Source organism: Ovis canadensis, chromosome 25 (assembly GCF_042477335.2).
Source record: "Ovis canadensis isolate MfBH-ARS-UI-01 breed Bighorn chromosome 25, ARS-UI_OviCan_v2, whole genome shotgun sequence".
Taxonomy (NCBI): Eukaryota; Metazoa; Chordata; class Mammalia; order Artiodactyla; family Bovidae; genus Ovis; species Ovis canadensis.
This window is the reverse complement of record NC_091269.1, coordinates 16,092,351-16,110,544: the sequence shown is the minus strand read 5'-3', so window position 1 is coordinate 16,110,544 and position 18,194 is coordinate 16,092,351.

Genomic DNA, 18,194 nt, shown 5'->3' with positions numbered 1-18,194 from the left:
GAGGGCCCCACAGGGAAATCACGTGGGCCCCAACCGGAAATCAGGTGGGCCCCACGGGGAAATCACGTGGGCCCCACCCGGAAATCACGTGGGCCCCCAGGGGAAATCACGTGGGCCCCCAGGGGAAATCACGTGGGCCCCACGGGGAAATCACGTGAGCCCCAGGGGAAATCAAGTGGGCCCCACAGGGAAATCACGTGGGCCCCACTGGGAAATCACGTGGGCCCCACGGGGAAATCACGTGGGCCCCACGGGAAAATCACGTGGGCCCCACCGGGAAATCACGTGGGCCCCACTGGGAAATCACGTGGCCCCCAGGGGAAATCACGTGGGCCCCCAGGGGAAATCACGTGGGCCCCACAGGGAAGTCACTTGGGCCCCGAGGGGAAATCACGTGGGCCCCCAGGGGAAATCACGTGGGCCCCACGGGGAAATCACGTGGGCCCCACGGGGAAATCACGTGGGCCCCACGCGGAAATCACGTGGGCCACACCCGGAAATCACGTGGGCCCCATGGGGAAATCACGTGGGCCCTACGGGGAAATAACGTGGGTCCCAAGGGGAAATCACGTGGGCCCCCAGGGGAAATCACTTGGGCCCCACCCGGAAATCACGTGGGCCCCACCCGGAAATCACGTGGGCCCCACGGGAAATCACGTGGGTCCCACGGGGAAATCACGTGAGCCCCCACGGGAAATCACGTGGGCCCCACGGGGAAATCACGTTGGCCCCCAGGGGAAATCAGGTGGGCCCAACGGGGAAATCACGAGGGCCCCACGGGGAAATCACGTTGGCCCCACCCGGAAATCACGTGGGCCCAACGGGGAAATCACGTGGGCCCCCAGGGGAAATCACGTGGGCCCCCAGGGGAAATCACGTGGGCCCCCAGGGGAAATCACGTGGGCCCCACAGGGAAATCACGTGGGCCCCACACGGAAATCACGTGGGCCCCACCCGGAAATCACGTGGGCCCCCAGGGGAAATCACGTGGGCCCCACGGGGAAATCACGTGGGCCCCCAGGGGAAATCACGTGGGCCCCACGGGGAAATCACTTGGGCCCCCAGGGGAAATCACGTGGGCCCCCAGGGGAAATCACGTGGGGCCCACGGGGAAATCACGTGGGCCCCCAGGGGAAATCACGTGGGCCCCACGGGAAAATCACGTGGGCCCCCAGGGGAAATCACGTGGGCCCCCAGGGGAAATCACGTGGGCCCCCAGGGGAATTCACGTGGGCCCCACCCGGAAATCACATGGGCCCCACCCGGAAATCACGTGGGCCCCACGGGGATATCACGTGGACCCCACGGGGAAATCACGTGGGCCCCACCCGGAAATCACGTGGTCCCCACGGGGAAATCACGTGGGCCCCCAGGGGAAACCACGTGGGCCCCCAGGTGAAATCACGTGGGCCCCACGGGGAAATCACGTGGGCCCCACCCGGAAATCACGTGGGCCCCCAGGGGAAATCACGTGGGCCCCACCCGGAAATCACGTGGGCCCCACCCGGAAATCATGTGGGCCCCACGGGGAAATCACGTGGGCCCCACGGGGAAATCACGTGGGCCCCCAGGGAAATCACGTGGGCCCCACGGGGAAATCACGTGGGCCCCCAGGGGAAATAACCTGGGCCCCCAGGGGAAATCACGTGGGCCCCACGGGGAAATCACGTGGGCCCCAAGGGGAAATCAGGTGGGCCCCACGGGGAAATCACGTGGGCCCCACGGGGAAATCACGTGGGCCCCAACCGGAAATCACGTGGGCCCCACGTGGAAATCACGTGGGCCCCACGCGGAAATCACGTGGGCCCCACGGGGAAAACACGTGGGCCCCCAGGGGAAATCACGAGGGCCCCCAGGGGAAATCACGTGGGCCCCACGGGGAAATCACATGGCCCCACGGGGAAATCACGTGGGCCCCACCCGGAAATCACATGGGCCCCACGGGGAAATCACGTGGGCCCCACGGGGAAATCACGTGGGCCCCCTGGGGAAATCACGTGGGCCCCCAGGAGAAATCACGTGGGCCCCTAGGGGAAATAATGTGGGCACCACGGGGAAATCACGTGGGCCCCACCCGGAAATCACGTGGGCCCCCCGGGGAAATCACGTGGGCCCCACCCGGAAATCACGTGGGCCCCACGGGGAAATCACGTGGGCCCCCAGGGGAAATCACTTGGGCCCCCAGGGGAAATCACGTGGGCCCCACGGGGAAATCACGTGGGCCCCCGTGGGGAAATCACGTGGGCCCCCAGGGGAAATCACGTGGGCCCCACGGGGAAATCACGTGGGCCCCACCCGGAAATCACGTGGGCCCCACGGGGAAATAACGTGGGCCCCACGGGGAAATCACGTGGGCCACACGGGTAAATCACGTGGGCCCCACCCGGAAATCACGTGGGCCCCACGGGGAAATCACGTGGGCCCCCAGGGGAAATCACGTGGGCCCCACGCGGAAATCACGTGGGCCCCACCCGGAAATCACGTGGGCCCCACGGGAAAATCACGTGGGCCCCCAGGGGAAATCACGTGGGCCCCACGGGGAAATCACGAGGGCCCCACCCGGAAATCACGTGGACCCCCAGGGGAAATCACGTGGGCCCCCAGGAGAAATCACGTGGGCCCCACGGGGAAATCACGTGGCCCCTCAGGGGAAATAACGTGGGCCCCCAGGGGAAATCACGTGTGCCCCACGGGGAAATCACGTGGGCCCCCAGGGGAAGTCACGTGGGCCCCACGGGGAAATCACGTGGGCCCCACACGGAGATCACGTGGGCCCCACCCGAAAATCACGTGGGCCCCACGGGGAAATCACGTGGGCCCCCAGGGGAAATCACGTGGGCCCCACGGGGAAATCACGTGGGCCCCCAGGGGAAATCACGTGGGCCCCACCCGGAAATCACGTGGGCCCCACCCGGAAATCACGTGGGCCCCACGGGGAAATCACGTGGGCCCCACCCGGAAATCACGTGGGCCCCCAGGGGAAATCACGTGGTCCCCACGGGGAAATCACGTGGGCCCCCAGGGTAAATCACGTGGGCCCCCAGGGGAAATCACGTGGGCCCCACGAGGAAATCACGTGGGCCCCACGGGGAAATCACGTGAACCCCACGGGGAAATCACGTGGGCCCCCAGGGGAAATCACGTGGGCCCCACGGGGAAATCACGTGGGCCCCCAGGGGAAATCACGTGGGCCCCACCCGGAAATCACGTGGGCCCCACCCGGAAATCACGTGGGACCCACGGGGAAATCACGTGGGCCCCACGGGGAAATCACGTGGGCCCCACGGGGAATCTCGTGAGCCCCCAGGGGAAATCACGTGGGCCCCACGGGGAAATCACGTGGGCCCCACCCGGAAATCACGTGGGCCCCACGGGCAAATCACGTGGGCCCCACCCGGAAATCACGTGGGCCCCACGGGGAAATCACGAGGGCCCCACCCGGAAATCACGTGGACCCCCAGGGGAAATCACGTGGGCCCCCAGGAGAAATCACGTGGGCCCCACGGGGAAATCACGTGGCCCCTCAGGGGAAATAACGTGGGCCCCCAGGGGAAATCACGTGTGCCCCACGGGGAAATCACGTGGGCCCCCAGGGGAAGTCACGTGGGCCCCACGGGGAAATCACGTGGGCCCCACACGGAGATCACGTGGGCCCCACCCGAAAATCACGTGGGCCCCACGGGGAAATCACGTGGTCCCCCAGGGGAAATCACGTGGGCCCCACGGGGAAATCACGTGGGCCCCCAGGGGAAATCACGTGGGCCCCACCCGGAAATCACGTGGGCCCCACCCGGAAATCACGTGGGCCCCACGGGGAAATCACGTGGGCCCCACCCGGAAATCACGTGGGCCCCCAGGGGAAATCACGTGGTCCCCACGTGGAAATCACGTGGGCCCCCAGGGTAAATCACGTGGGCCCCCAGGGGAAATCACGTGGGCCCCACGGGGAAATCACGTGGGCCCCACGGGGAAATCACGTGAACCCCACGGGGAAATCACGTGGGCCCCCAGGGGAAATCACGTGGGCCCCACGGGGAAATCACGTGGGCCCCCAGGGGAAATCACGTGGGCCCCACCTGGAAATCACGTGGGCCCCACCCGGAAATCACGTGGGACCCACGGGGAAATCACGTGGGCCCCACGGGGAAATCACGTGGGCCCCACGGGGAATCTCGTGAGCCCCCAGGGGAAATCACGTGGGCCCCACGGGGAAATCACGTGGGCCCCACCCGGAAATCACGTGGGCCCCACGGGCAAATCACGTGGGCCCCACGGGGAAATCACGTGGGCCCCACGGGGAAATCACGTGGGCCCCACCCGGAAATCACGTGGGCCCCACGGGGAAATCACGTGGGCCCCCAGGGGAAATCACGTGGGCCCCACCCGGAAATCACGTGGGCCCCACCCGGAAATCACGTGGGACCCACGGGGAAATCACTTGGGCCCCACGGGGAAATCACGTGGGCCCCACGGGGAAATCACGTGGGCCCCACCCGGAAATCACGTGGGCCCCACGGGGAAATCACGTGGGCCCCCAGGGGAAATCACGTGGGCCCCACGGGGAAATCACGTGGGCCCAACGTGGAAATCACGTGGGCCCCACCCTGAAATCACGTGGGCCCCACGGGGAAATCACGTGGGCCCCAACCGGAAATCACGTGGGCCCCACGGGGAAATCACGTGGGCCCCCAGGGGAAATCACGTGGGCCCCCAGGTGAAATCACGTGGGCCCTACGGGGAAATCACGTGGGCCCCACGGGGAAATCACGTGGGCCCCCAGGGGAAATCACGTGGGCCCCACCCGGAAATCACATGGGCCCCACCCGGAAATCAAGTGGGCCCCACGGGGAAATCACGTGGGGCCCACGGGGAAATCACGTGGGCCCCCAGGGGAAATCACGTGGGCCCCACGGGGAAATCACGTGGGCCCCCAGTGGAAATCACGTGGCCCCCACCCGGAAATCACGTGGGCCCCACCCTGAAATCACGTGGGCCCCACGGGGAAATCACGTGGGCCCCCAGGGGAAATAACGTGAGCCCCCAGGGGAAATCACGTGGGCCCCACGGGGAAATCACGTGGGCCCCACGGGGAAATCACGTGGGCCCCACCCGGAAATCATGTAGGCCCCACGGGGAAATCACGAGGGCCCCACAGGGAAATCACGTGGGCCCCAACCGGAAATCAGGTGGGCCCCACGGGGAAATCACGTGGGCCCCACCCGGAAATCACGTGGGCCCCCAGGGGAAATCACGTGGGCCCCCAGGGGAAATCACGTGGGCCCCACGGGGAAATCACGTGAGCCCCAGGGGAAATCAAGTGGGCCCCACAGGGAAATCACGTGGGCCCCACTGGGAAATCACGTGGGCCCCACGGGGAAATCACGTGGGCCCCACGGGAAAATCACGTGGGCCCCACCGGGAAATCACGTGGGCCCCACTGGGAAATCACGTGGCCCCCAGGGGAAATCACGTGGGCCCCCACGGGAAATCACGTGGGCCCCACAGGGAAGTCACTTGGGCCCCGAGGGGAAATCACGTGGGCCCCCAGGGGAAATCACGTGGGCCCCACGGGGAAATCACGTGGGCCCCACGCGGAAATCACGTGGGCCACACCCGGAAATCACGTGGGCCCCATGGGGAAATCACGTGGGCCCTACGGGGAAATAACGTGGGTCCCAAGGGGAAATCACGTGGGCCCCCAGGGGAAATCACTTGGGCCCCACCCGGAAATCACGTGGGCCCCACCCGGAAATCACGTGGGCCCCACGGGAAATCACGTGGGTCCCACGGGGAAATCACGTGAGCCCCCACGGGAAATCACGTGGGCCCCACGGGGAAATCACGTTGGCCCACAGGGGAAATCAGGTGGGCCCCCAGGGGAAATCACGTGGGCCCCACAGGGAAATCACGTGGGCCCCACACGGAAATCACGTGGGCCCCACCAGGAAATCACGTGGGCCCCACACGGAAATCACGTGGGCCCCACACGGAAATCACGTGGGCCCCACCCGGAAATCACGTGGGCCCCCAGGGGAAATCACGTGGGCCCCACGGGGAAATCATGTGGGCCCCCAGGGGAAATCACGTGGGCCCCACGGGGAAATCACTTGGGCCCCCAGGGGAAATCACGTGGGCCCCCAGGGGAAATCACGTGGGGCCCACGGGGAAATCACGTGGGCCCCCAGGGGAAATCACGTGGGCCCCACGGGAAAATCACGTGGGCCCCCAGGGGAAATCACGTGGGCCCCCAGGGGAAATCACGTGGGCCCCAAGGGGAATTCACGTGGGCCCCACCCGGAAATCACATGGGCCCCACCCGGAAATCACGTGGGCCCCACGGGGATATCACGTGGACCCCACGGGGAAATCTCGTGGGCCCCACCCGGAAATCACGTGGGCCCCACGGGGAAATCACGTGGGCCCCCAGGGGAAACCACGTGGGCCCCCAGGTGAAATCACGTGGGCCCCACGGGGAAATCACGTGGGCCCCACCCGGAAATCACGTGGGCCCCCAGGGGAAATCACGTGGGCCCCACCCGGAAATCACGTGGGCCCCACCCGGAAATCATGTGGGCCCCACGGGGAAATCACGTGGGCCCCACGGGGAAATCACGTGGGCCCCACGGGGAAATCACGTGGGCCCCACCCGGAAATCACGTGGGCCCCACCCGGAAATCATGTGGGCCCCACGGGGAAATCACGTGGGCCCCACGGGGAAATCACGTGGGCCCCCAGGGGAAATCACGTGGGCCCCACGGGGAAATCACGTGGGCCCCCAGGGGAAATCACGTGGGCCCCCAGGGGAAATCACGTGGGCCCCACGGGGAAATCACGTGGGCCTCAAGGGGAAATCAGGTGGGCCCCACGGGGAAATCACGTGGGCCCCACGGGGAAATCACGTGGGCCCCAACCGGAAATCACGTGGGCCCCACGGGGAAATCACGTGGGCCCCCAGGGGAAATCACGTGGGCCCCACGGGGAAATCACATGGGCCCCACGGGGAAATCACGTGGGCCCCAACCCGGAAATCACATGGGCCCCACGGGGAAATCACGTGGGCCCCACGGGGAAATCACGTGGGCCCCCTGGGGAAATCACGTGGGCCCCAAGGAGAAATCACGTGGGCCCCCAGGGGAAATCATGTGGGCACCACGGGGAAATCACGTGGGCCCCACCCGGAAATCACGTGGGCCCCCCGGGGAAATCACGTGGGCCCCACCGGGAAATCACGTGGGCCCCACGGGGAAATCACGTGGTCCCCCAGGGGAAATCACTTGGGCCCCCAGGGGAAATCACGTGGGCCCCACGGGGAAATCACGTGGGCCCCACAGGGAAATCACGTGGGCCCCACCCGGAAATCACGTGGGCCCCACCCGGAAATCATGTGGGCCCCACGGGGAAATCACGTGGGCCCCACGGGGAAATCACGTGGGCCCCCAGGGGAAATCACGTGGGCCCCACGGGGAAATCACGTGGGCCCCCAGGGGAAATCACGTGGGCTCCCAGGGGAAATCACGTGGGCCCCACGGGGAAATCACGTGGGCCTCAAGGGGAAATCAGGTGGGCCCCACGGGGAAATCACGTGGGCCCCACGGGGAAATCACGTGGGCCCCAACCGGAAATCACGTGGGCCCCACGTGGAAATCACGTGGGCCCCACCCAGAAATCACGTGGGCCCCACGGGGAAATCACGTGGGCCCCCAGGGGAAATCACGTGGGCCCCCAGGGGAAATCACGTGGGCCCCCAGGGGAAATCACGTGGGCCCCCAGGGGAATTCACGTGGGCCCCACCCGGAAATCACATGGGCCCCACCCGGAAATCACGTGGGCCCCACGGGGATATCACGTGGACCCCACGGGGAAATCACGTGGGCCCCACCCGGAAATCACGTGGGCCCCCAGGGGAAACCACGTGGGCCCCCAGGTGAAATCACGTGGGCCCCACCCGGAAATCACGTGGGCCCCACCCGGAAATCATGTGGGCCCCACGGGGAAATCACGTGGGCCGCACGGGGAAATCACGTGGGCCCCACAGGGAAATCACGTGGGCCCCACCCGGAAATCACGTGGGCCCCACCCGGAAATCATGTGGGCCCCACGGGGAAATCACGTGGGCCCCACGGGGAAATCACGTGGGCCCCACCGGGAAATCACGTGGGCCCCACTGGGAAATCACGTGGTCCCCCAGGGGAAATCACTTGGGCCCCCAGGGGAAATCACGTGGGCCCCACGGGGAAATCACGTGGGCCCCACAGGGAAATCACGTGGGCCCCACCCGGAAATCACGTGGGCCCCACCCGGAAATCATGTGGGCCCCACGGGGAAATCACGTGGGCCCCACGGGGAAATCACGTGGGCCCCCAGGGGAAATCACGTGGGCCCCACGGGGAAATCACGTGGGCCCCCAGGGGAAATCACGTGGGCCCCCAGGGGAAATCACGTGGGCCCCACGGGGAAATCACGTGGGCCTCAAGGGGAAATCAGGTGGGCCCCACGGGGAAATCACGTGGGCCCCACGGGGAAATCACGTGGGCCCCAACCGGAAATGACGTGGGCCCCACGTGGAAATCACGGGGGCCCCACCCAGAAATCATGTGGGCCCCACGGGGAAATCACGTGGGCCCCCAGGGGAAATCACGTGGGCCCCCAGGGGAAATCACGTGGGCCCCCAGGGGAAATCACGTGGGCCCCCAGGGGAATTCACGTGGGCCCCACCCGGAAATCACATGGGCCCCACCCGGAAATCACGTGGGCCCCACGGGGATATCACGTGGACCCCACGGGGAAATCACGTGGGCCCCACGGGGAAATCACGTGGGCCCCCAGGGGAAACCACGTGGGCCCCACGGGGAAATCACGTGGGCCCCCAGGGGAAATCACGTGGGCCCCACGGGGAAATCACATGGGCCCCACGGGGAAGTCACGTGGGCCCCACCCGGAAATCACATGGGCCCCACGGGGAAATCACGTGGGCCCCACGGGGAAATCACGTGGGCCCCCTGGGGAAATCACGTGGGCCCCCAGGAGAAATCACGTGGGCCCCCAGGGGAAATCATGTGGGCACCACGGGGAAATCACGTGGGCCCCACCCGGAAATCACGTGGGCCCCCAGGGGAAATCACGTGGGCCCCACCGGGAAATCACGTGGGCCCCACGGGGAAATCACGGGGTCCCCCAGGGGAAATCACTTGGGCCCCCAGGGGAAATCACGTGGGCCCCACGGGGAAATCACGTGGGCCCCACAGGGAAATCACGTGGGCCCCACCCGGAAATCACGTGGGCCCCACCCGGAAATCATGTGGGCCCCACGGGGAAATCACGTGGGCCCCACGGGGAAATCACATGGGCCCCCAGGGGAAATCACGTGGGCCCCACGGGGAAATCACGTGGGCCCCCAGGGGAAATCACGTGGGCCCCCAGGGGAAATGACGTGGGCCCCACGGGGAAATCACGTGGGCCTCAAGGGGAAATCAGGTGGGCCCCACGGGGAAATCACGTGGGCCCCACGGGGAAATCACGTGGGCCCCAACCGGAAATCACGTGGGCCCCACGTGGAAATCACGTGGGCCCCACCCAGAAATCACGTGGGCCCCACGGGGAAATCACGTGGGCCCCCAGGGGAAATCACGTGGGCCCCCAGGGGAAATCACGTGGGCCCCACGGGGAAATGACATGGGCCCCACGGGGAAATCACGTGGGCCCCACCCGGAAATCACATGGGCCCCACGGGGAAATCACGTGGGCCCCACGGGGAAATCACGTGGGCCCCACGGGGAAATCACGTGGGCCCCCAGTGGAAATCACGTGGCCCCAACCCGGAAATCACGTGGGCCCCACCCTGAAATCACGTGGGCCCCACGGGGAAATCACGTTGGCCCCCAGGGGAAATCACGTGAGCCCCCAGGGGAAATCACGTGGGCCCCACCCGGAAATCACGTAGGCCCCACGGGGAAATCACGTGGGCCCCACAGGGAAATCACGTGGGCCCCACCCGGAAATCACGTGGGCCCCACGGGGAAATCACGTGGGCCCCACCCGGAAATCACGTGGGCCCCACGGGGAAATCACGTGGGCCCCCAGGGGAAATCACGTGGGCCCCCAGGGGAAATCACGTGGGCCCCCAGGGGAAATCACGTGGGCCCCACGGGGAAATCACGTGGGCCCCACGGGGAAATCACGTGGGCCCCACCCGGAAATCACGTAGGCCCCACGGGGAAATCACGTGGGCCCCACAGGGAAATCACGTGGGCCCCACCCGGAAATCACGTGGGCCCCACCCGGAAATCATGTGGGCCCCACGGGGAAATCACGTGGGCCCCACGGGGAAATCACGTGGGCCCTCAGGGGAAATCACGTGGGCCCCACGGGGAAATCACGTGGGCCCCCAGGGTAAATCACGTGGGCCCCCCGGGGAAATCACGAGGGCCCCACGGGGAAATCACGTGGGCCCCAAGGGGAAATCAGGTGGGCCCCACGGGGAAATCACGTGGGCCCCACGGGGAAATCACTTGGGCCCCAACCGGAAATCACGTGGGCCCCACGTGGAAATCACGTGGGCCCCACCCAGAAATCACGTGGGCCCCACGGGGAAATCACGTGGGCCCCCAGGGGAAATCACGTGGGCCCCCAGGGGAAATCACGTGGGCCCCACGGGGAAATCACATGGGCCCCACGGGGAAATCACGTGGGCCCCACCCGGAAATCACATGGGCCCCACGGGGAAATCACGTGGGCCCCACGGGGAAATCACGTGGGCCCCCTGGGGAAATCACGTGGGCCCCCAGGAGAAATCACGTGGGCCCCCAGGGGAAATCATGTGGGCACCACGGGGAAATCACGTGGGCCCCACCCGGAAATCACGTGGGCCCCCCGGGGAAATCACGTGGGCCCCACCGGGAAATCACGTGGGCCCCACGGGGAAATCACGTGGTCCCCCAGGGGAAATCACTTGGGCCCCCAGGGGAAATCACGTGGGCCCCACGGGGAAATCACGTGGGCCTCCAGGGGAAATCACGTGGGCCCCCAGGGGAAATCACGTGGGCCCCACGGGTAAATCACGTGGGCCCCCAGGGGAAATCACGTGGGCCCCCAGGGGAAATCACGTGGGCCCCACGGGGAAATCACGTGGGCCCCACACGGAGATCACGTGGGCCCCACCCGAAAATCACATGGGCCTCACGGGGAAATCACGTGGGCCCCCAGGGGAAATCACGTGGGCCCCACGGGGAAATCACGTGGGCCCCCAGTGGAAATCACGTGGCCCCCACCCGGAAATCACGAGGGCCCCACCCTGAAATCACGTGGGCCCCACGGGGAAATCACGTGGGCCCCCAGGGGAAATCACGTGAGCCCCCAGGGGAAATCACGTGGGCCCCACGGGGAAATCACGTGGGCCCCACGGGGAAATCACGTGGGCCCCACCCGGAAATCACGTAGGCCCCACGGGGAAATCACGTGGGCCCCACAGGGAAATCACGTGGGCCCCACCCGGAAATCACGTGGGCCCCCAGGGGAAATCACGTGGGCCCCACGGGGAAATCACGTGGGCCTCAAGGGGAAATCAGGTGGGCCCCACGGGGAAATCACGTGGGCCCCACGGGGAAATCACGTGGGCCCCAACCGGAAATCACGTGGGCCCCACGTGGAAATCACGTGGGCCCCACCCAGAAATCATGTGGGCCCCACGGGGAAATCACGTGGGCCCCCAGGGGAAATCACGTGGGCCCCCAGGGGAAATCACGTGGGCCCCCAGGGGAAATCACGTGGGCCCCCAGGGGAATTCACGTGGGCCCCACCCGGAAATCACATGGGCCCCACCCGGAAATCACGTGGGCCCCACGGGGATATCACGTGGACCCCACGGGGAAATCACGTGGGCCCCACGGGGAAATCACGTGGGCCCCCCGGGGAAACCACGTGGGCCCCACGGGGAAATCACGTGGGCCCCCAGGGGAAATCACGTGGGCCCCACGGGGAAATCACATGGGCCCCACGGGGAAATCACGTGGGCCCCACCCGGAAATCACATGGGCCCCACGGGGAAATCACGTGGGCCCCACGGGGAAATCACGTGGGCCCCCTGGGGAAATCACGTGGGCCCCCAGGAGAAATCACGTGGGCCCCCAGGGGAAATCATGTGGGCACCACGGGGAAATCACGTGGGCCCCACCCGGAAATCACGTGGGACCCCCGGGGAAATCACGTGGGCCCCACCGGGAAATCACGTTGGCCCCACGGGGAAATCACGTGGTCCCCCAGGGGAAATCACTTGGGCCCCCAGGGAAAATCACGTGGGCCCCACGGGGAAATCACGTGGGCCCCACAGGGAAATCACGTGGGCCCCACCCGGAAATCACGTGGGCCCCACCCGGAAATCATGTGGGCCCCACGGGGAAATCACGTGGGCCCCACGGGGAAATCACGTGGGCCCCCAGGGGAAATCACGTGGGCCCCACGGGGAAATCACGTGGGCCCCCAGGGGAAATCACGTGGGCCCCCAGGGGAAATCACGTGGGCCCCACGGGGAAATCACGTGGGCCTCAAGGGGAAATCAGGTGGGCCCCACGGGGAAATCACGTGGGCCCCACGGGAAAATCACGTGGGCCCCAACCGGAAATCACGTGGGCCCCACGTGGAAAGCACGTGGGCCCCACCCAGAAATCACGTGGGCCCCACGGGGAAATCACGTGGGCCCCCAGGGGAAATCACGTGGGCCCCCAGGGGAAATCACGTGGGCCCCACGGGGAAATGACATGGGCCCCACGGGGAAATCACGTGGGCCCCACCCGGAAATCACATGGGCCCCACGGGGAAATCACGTGGGCCCCACGGGGAAATCACGTGGGCCCCACGGGGAAATCACGTGGGCCCCCAGTGGAAATCACGTGGCCCCCACCCGGAAATCACGTGGGCCCCACCCTGAAATCACGTGGGCCCCACGGGGAAATCACGTTGGCCCCCAGGGGAAATCACGTGAGCCCCCAGGGGAAATCACGGGGGCCCCACCCGGAAATCACGTAGGCCCCACGGGGAAATCACGTGGGCCCCACAGGGAAATCACGTGGGCCCCACCCGGAAATCACGTGGGCCCCACGGGGAAATCACGTGGGCCCCACCCGGAAATCACGTGGGCCCCACGGGGAAATCACGTGGGCCCCCAGGGGAAATCACGTGGGCCCCCAGGGGAAATCACGTGGGCCCCCAGGGGAAATCACGTGGGCCCCACGGGGAAATCACGTGGGCCCCACGGGGAAATCACGTGGGCCCCACCCGGAAATCACGTAGGCCCCACGGGGAAATCACGTGGGCCCCACAGGGAAATCACGTGGGCCCCACCCGGAAATCACGTGGGCCGCACCCGGAAATCATGTGGGCCCCACGGGGAAATCTCGTGGGCCCCACGGGGAAATCACGTCGGCCCTCAGGGGAAATCACGTGGGCCCCACGGGGAAATCACGTGGGCCCCCAGGGGAAATCACGTGGGCCCCCAGGGGAAATCACGTGGGCCCCACGGGGAAATAACGTGGGCCACAAGGGGAAATCAGGTGGGCCCCACGGGGAAATCACGTGGGCCCCACGGGGAAATCACGTGGGCCCCAACCGGAAATCACGTGGGCCCCACGTGGAAATCACGTGGGCCCCACCCAGAAATCACGTGGGCCCCACGGGGAAATCACGTGGGCCCCCAGGGGAAATCACGTGGGCCCCCAGGGGAAATCACGTGGGCCCCACGGGGAAATCACATGGGCCCCACGGGGAAATCACGTGGGCCCCACCCGGAAATCACATGGGCCCCACGGGGAAATCACGTGGGCCCCACGGGGAAATCACGTGGGCCCCCTGGGGAAATCACGTGGGCCCCCAGGAGAAATCACGTGGGCCCCCAGGGGAAATCATGTGGGCACCACGGGGAAATCACGTGGGCCCCACCCGGAAATCACGTGGGCCCCCCGGGGAAATCACGTGGGCCCCACCGGGAAATCACGTGGGCCCCACGGGGAAATCACGTGGTCCCCCAGGGGAAATCACTTGGGCCCCCAGGGGAAATCACGTGGGCCCCACGGGGAAATCACGTGGGCCTCCAGGGGAAATCACGTGGGCCCCCAGGGGAAATCACGTGGGCCCCACGGGTAAATCACGTGGGCCCCCAGGGGAAATCACGTGGGCCCCCAGGGGAAATCTCGTGGGCCCCACGGGGAAATCACGTGGGCCCCACACGGAGATCACGTGGGCCCCACCCGAAAATCACGTGGGCCTCACCCGGAAATCACGTGGGCCCCCAGGGGAAATCACGTGGGCCCCACGGGGAAATCACGTGGGCCCCCAGTGGAAATCACGTGGCCCCCACCCGGAAATCACGTGGGCCCCACCCTGAACTCACGTGGGCCCCACGGGGAAATCACGTGGGCCCCCAGGGGAAATCACGTGGGCCCCACGGGGAAATCACGTGGGCCCCACGGGGAAATCACGTGGGCCCCACAGGGAAATCACGTGGGCCCCACCCGGAAATCACGTAGGCCCCACGGGGAAATCACGTGGGCCCCACAGGGAAATCACGTGGGCCCCACCCGGAAATCACGTGGGCCCCACGGGGAAATCACGTGGGCCCCACCCGGAAATCACGTGGGCCCCACGGGGAAATCACGTGGGCCCCCAGGGGAAATCACGTGGGCCCCCAGGGGAAATCACGTGGGCCCCAAGGGGAAATCACGTGAGCCCCAGGGGAAATCAAGTGGGCCCCACGGGGAAATCACGTGGGCCCCACTGGGAAATCACGTGGGCCCCACGGGGAAATCACGTGGGCCCCACGGGAAAATCACGTGGGCCCCACCGGGAAATCACGTGGGCCCCACTGGGAAATCACGTGGGCCCCCAGGGGAAATCACGTGGGCCCCCAGGGGAAATCACGTGGGCCCCACAGGGAAGTCACGTGGGCCCCGAGGGGAAATCACGTGGGCCCCCAGGGGAAATCACGTGGGCCCCACGGGGAAATCAGGTGGGCCCCACGGGGAAATCACGTGGGCCCCACGGGGAAATCACGTGGGCCCCACGCGGAAATCACGTGGGCCACACCCGGGAATCACGTGGGCCCCACGGGGAAATCACGTGTGCCCTCAGGGGAAATCACGTGGGCCCCACGGGGAAATCACGTGGGCCCCATCCGGAAATCACGTGGGCCCCCAGGGGAAATCACGTGGGCCCCACGGGGAAATCACGTGGGCCCCCAGGGGAAATCACGTGGGCCCCACGGGGAAATCACGTGGGCCCCACCCGGAAATCACGTGGGCCCCACGGGGAAATCACGTGGGCCCCCAGGGAAAATCACGTGGGCCCCCAGGGGAAATCACGTGGGACCAACGGGGAAATCACGTGGGCCCCCTGGGGAAATCACGTGGGCCCCACGGGGAAATCACGTGGGCCCCCAGGGGAAATCACGTGGGCCCAACGGGGAAATCACGTGGGCCCCCAGGGGAAATCACGTGGGCCCCACGGGGAAATCACGTGGGCCCCACCCGGAAATCACGTGGGCCCCACGGGGAAATCACGTGGGCCCCCAGGGGAAATCACGTGGGCCCCACGGGGAAATCACGAGGGCCCCACCCGGAAATCACGTGGGCCCCCAGGTGAAATCACGTGGGCCCCCAGGGGAAATCACGTGGGCCCCTCGGGGAAATCACCTGGGCCCCCAGGGGAAATCACGTGGGCCCCACGGGGAAATCACGTGGGCCCCACGGGGAAATCACGTGGGCCCCACCCGGAAATCACGTGGGCCCCACGTGGAAATCACGTGGGCCCCACCCGGAAATCACGTGGGCCCCACGGGGAAATCACGTGGGCCCCAAGGGGAAATCAGGTGGGCCCCACGGGGAAATCACGTGGGCCCCACGGGGAAATCATGTGGGCCCCAACCGGAAATCACGTGGGCCCCACGTGGAAATCACGTGGGCCCCACCCGGAAATCACGGGGGCCCCACGGGGAAATCACGTGGGCCCCCAGGGGAAATCACGTGGGCCCCACGGGGAAATCACGTGGGCCCCACCCGGAAATCACGTGGGACCCACGGGGAAATCACGTGGGCCCCAAGGGGAAATCAGGTGGGCCCCACGGGGAAATCACGTGGGCCCCCAGGGGAAATCACGTGTGCCCCAGGGGAAATCACGAGGGCCCGCAGGGGAAATCACGAGGGCCCCACGGGGAAATCACGTGGGCCCCCAGGGGAAATCACGTGGGCCCCCAGGGGAAATCACGTGGGCCCCCAGGGGAAATCACGTGGACCCCCAGGGGAAATCACGTGGGCCCCACGGGGAAATCACGTGGGCCCCACGGGGAAATCACGTGGGCCCCACCCGGAAATCACGTGGGCCCCACAGGGAAATCACGTGGGCCCCACCCGGAAATCACGTGGGCCCCACGGGGAAATTACGTGGGCCCCACCCGGAAATCACGTGGGCCCCCAGGGGAAATCACGTGGGCCCCACGGGGAAATCACGTGGGCCACACGGGGAAATCACGTGGGCCCCACCCGGAAATCACGTGGGCCCCACGGGGAAATCACGTGGGCCCCCAGGGAAAATCACGTGGGGGCCCAGGGGAAATCACGTGGGCCCCATGGGGAAATCACGTGGGCCCCACGGGGAAATCACGTAGGCCCCACGGGGAAATCACGTGGGCCCCACCCGGAAATCACGTGGGCCCCACCCGGAAATCACGTGGGCCCCACGGGGAAATCACGTGGGCCCAGAGGGGAAATCACGTGGGCCCCACGGGGAAATCACGTGGGCCCCACGGGGAAATCACGAGGGCCCCACCCGGAAATCCCGTGGGCCCCCAGGGGAAATCACGTGGGCCCCCAGGGGAAATCTCGTGGGCCCCCAGGGGAAATCACGTGGGCCCCACGGGGAAATCACGTGGCCCCTCAGGGGAAATCACGTGGGCCCCCAGGGGAAATCACGTGGGCCCCACGGGGAAATCACGTGGCCCCTCAGGGGAAATCACGTGGGCCCCCAGGGGAAATCACGTGGGCCCCACGGGGAAATCACGTGGGCCCCCAGGGGAAATCACGTGGGCCCCACGGGGAAATCACGTGGGCCCCACCCGGAAATCACGTGGGCCCCACGGGGAAATCACGTGGGCCCCCAGGGAAAATCACGTGGGCCCCCAGGGGAAATCACGTGGGACCAACGGGGAAATCACGTGGGCCCCCTGGGGAAATCACGTGGGCCCCACGGGGAAATCACGTGGGCCCCCAGGGGAAATCACGTGGGCCCAACGGGGAAATCACGTGGGCCCCCAGGGGAAATCACGTGGGCCCCACGGGGAAATCACGTGGGCCCCACCCGGAAATCACGTGGGCCCCACGGGGAAATCACGTGGGCCGCCCAGGGGAAATCACGTGGGCCCCACGGGGAAATCACGAGGGCCCCACCCGGAAATCACGTGGGCCCCCAGGTGAAATCACGTGGGCCCCCAGGGGAAATCAAGTGGGCCCCTCGGGGAAATCACCTGGGCCCCCAGGGGAAATCAGGTGGGCCCCACGGGGAAATCACGTGGGCCCCACGGGGAAATCACGTGGGCCCCAACCGGAAATCACGTGGGCCCCACGTGGAAATCACGTGGGCCCCACCCGGAAATCACGTGGGCCCCACGGGGAAATCACGTGGGCCCCAAGGGGAAATCAGGTGGGCCCCACGGGGAAATCACGTGGGCCCCACGGGGAAATCACGTGAGCGCCAACCGGAAATCACGTGGGCCCCACGTGGAAATCACGTGGGCCCCACCCGGAAATCACGGGGGCCCCACGGGGAAATCACGTGGGCCCCCAGGGGAAATCACGTGGGCCCCACGGGGAAATCACGTGGGCCCCACCCGGAAATCACGTGGGACCCACGGGGAAATCACGTGGGCCCCAAGGGGAAATCAGGTGGGCCCCACGGGGAAATCACGTGGGCCCCCAGGGGAAATCACGTGTGCCCCAGGGGAAATCACGAGGGCCCGCAGGGGAAATCACGAGGGCCCCACGGGGAAATCACGTGGGCCCCCAGGGGAAATCACGTGGGCCCCCAGGGGAAATCACGTGGGCCCCCAGGGGAAATCACGTGGACCCCCAGGGGAAATGACGTGGGCCCCACGGGGAAATCACGTGGGCCCCACGGGGAAATCACGTGGGCCCCACCCGGAAATCACGTGGGCCCCA